Below are 2,944 nucleotides of genomic sequence, written 5' to 3' on the forward strand. Positions count from 1 at the left end.
GGAAAAATTGTGTGATCTTCTTTATCAGTTATGACCAAATGTTTAAAACCAACTAGAATGTATAAATGGTTGTGCTGAGCCTTTTTGTAAGAGGGGAAGTAAGAAACATGTTATAAATGCTTATTAGAAAGGAATAGGAATGATAGGTTATATCTGAATTGCTTCAGAATTAAGTGCAATTTCATCATCTGCCTTCTGCTTTTCAAAAACACTTTAATGGTTCTGTCATGTTATTAATTAAATTTCTTTAACTCTTTTCTTCATAGCAATCCTGTTTACTGTTTGTAGATTTTCAGCTTTTAAAATAGTTTTATTAATTTCACCTTGAATGCTTTCTTAACTCTGTTTCAGTAGCTAACTGCAAAAGTATTAAGGCATTTTGTGTTAATTCTCAGCAGATGTGAAGGGAGCATGAGGAGGGACTGCCAGATTCAGATTCAGAATAGTGTTCCCTTTTCCAGCATTATTCATTTCTATGACTTACTTAAATTTTATTATGTGATAGTAAGCACAATTAATTTGAGTAGATGACCGGAAAGAAAGGCCGAAGTATCAGTTTCTTTCTACACTTGTTGCATATCCTACTATAATAATGTTGACTCAATCTAAACAAGGTATGTGATATGTTAAGATAATCTTTCAGAGTTTGGACACTTAAAGTGAGTAATCAAAAGATATTTAAGAAAATATATATACTTAGGTGGGTTTTTTTGTGCTTTGTTTTTTTGGTTTTTTTTTTTTGCGGTACATGGGCCTCTCACTGTTGTGGCCTCTCGCGTTGTGGAGCACAGGCTCCAGTCATGCAGGCTCAGCGGCCATGGCTCACGGGCCCAGCCGCTCCGCGGCATGTGGGGTCTTCCCGGACCGGGACGCGAACCCACGTCGCCTGCATCAGCAGGCGGACTCTCAACCACTGCGCCACCAAGGAAGCCATATACTTAGGTTTTTCACTTCCTTTTCTGTGCCACTATAAATGAATGTTGACTTTAATTGATATAGTAAATTTCTATCTGTCATTTTTAAAAATTCTGTGTTTCTAATGAATGGTCTTGAAAGATTTTACACAGAACATATTCTCTGTGCATGATTTATTAAGAAGGAAAAACCTGAAAAAGGTAATACGGGTATTTCAAAGTAAATAAAATCCTTTCTGGCATGAAAGAATCCATTGATTTTATTAAGCTTTCCTTTGCCTTGTAATACAACATGCTTTAATGGGATGGAACTAAGTAAATCAATATATATAACTGAATTTTACAATATACAGTTAACTTTTCTTTTCTCTAAAGTTTACGTATCAATTTAAAAGGCCAAGAATATAAGACACTCCCTGATTGCTTGTCTTGATTTTGCTGAGGATTGAATATGACTTTAGTAAGCAAACTGTTTTTCAATTTTTCCTTAGTGTTTTTTTTTTCTTTTTCTTGCAACAATGACAGTGCATGTTCTCGAAAATATAGGAAGGTCCAGATATAAATAGTAATATAAAGTTCTTGCTATACTTTAAAAATATCATGTGGCCCTTTCAATATTTGAACTGCTGGGCAATGACATCTATAGTTTTGTCACCTTTTTTTATCTCATAGAAATAAATATGACACTTTAAATATGTAAATATATTAGGTAATGCTGTTATGTCTCAACATAATTTAAGTTGTAGCTATGTCATTGGAAATATTTTAAAGATAATCTATATTCACGTTGCCTGTGTTATGCTTTTTAAAGTTTGTATACATCAGATGTATATTTTTGGTTTGGCATAAGCTACTATTGTAATTTTTCTTGGCATTTTGTTCATAAAGAATTTTTTGAAGGAATGGTAACTTCTCAAAGATTGTGAATAAACACATTTTTACATTTAAATAATTTGATTATTATAATAAATTATTTGATTATTACTAGTTTTACTCCATAAACATGCAACAGTTTTGACTCCTGGCTTGTAATTATTTTATTAAATCTGCTATGAAGACAAAAAGGAATGAATTGGTAAAGCAGGATGGAACTAAACTTGAAAATGTGTTTGAACTGCTAAGAAAAGGATATCAATTTTCTTGCTTTGTATGTTTATAAAAAACACTAGAAATAACATTTATTCAGCAAATATTGGAGAATCTACTGTATCTGGTAGGGTGTTAGGGAGAGTGAATTTTATTTGATGTAGAATAGGAAGCCACTGACTTTTTGTAAGCCAGAGTGTACAGTGATCAGATTTGCATTTTTGAAAAATTCCTCTAGCTGCTATGTAGAGAATGTGCTGTAGGAGGGCATAAGTGGATATATGTATAGTACCCCCAGTGGGACATGGTGTGGCTTGGATTGATAGTTGCTATAGGAATGCAGAACAGATTACCTTTAGAGGTAGACCAACAAGATTTTTTTTCAGTTTTATTGAGATATAATTGACACAGAGCACTGTATAAATTTAAGGTATACAGCATAATGATTTGACTTACATACATTGTGAAATGATTATCACAATAAATTTAATAAACATCTATCTCATAGATACAAAATTAAACAGGAAAAAATTTGTTTTTCTTGTGATGAGAACTCTTGGGGTTTACTCTCTTAACTTTCATATATAACATAACAGCAGTATTAATTATATTTATCATGTTGTACATTACATCCCTAGTACTTATTTATCTTATAACTGAAAGTTTGTACCTTTTGACTGCCTTCCTCCAAATTCCATCTCCCCCTACCCTCCACCTCTGGTAACTACACATCTGATCTCTTTTTCTATTTGTTCGTTTGTCTGTTTTTGAAGTACAATTGACGTACAACACTATGTTAGTTCATGTTACACAATATAGTGATTTGGTATTTCTATACATTTCAAAATGATCACCACGATAAATCTCGTTACCATCTGTCACCATACAAAGATATTATTACATAGTTATTGACTATATTCCCCGCACTGTACATTTCATACCCA

This window comes from Phocoena phocoena, chromosome 5 (assembly GCF_963924675.1).
Source record: "Phocoena phocoena chromosome 5, mPhoPho1.1, whole genome shotgun sequence".
In the NCBI taxonomy this organism is placed as follows: domain Eukaryota; kingdom Metazoa; phylum Chordata; class Mammalia; order Artiodactyla; family Phocoenidae; genus Phocoena; species Phocoena phocoena.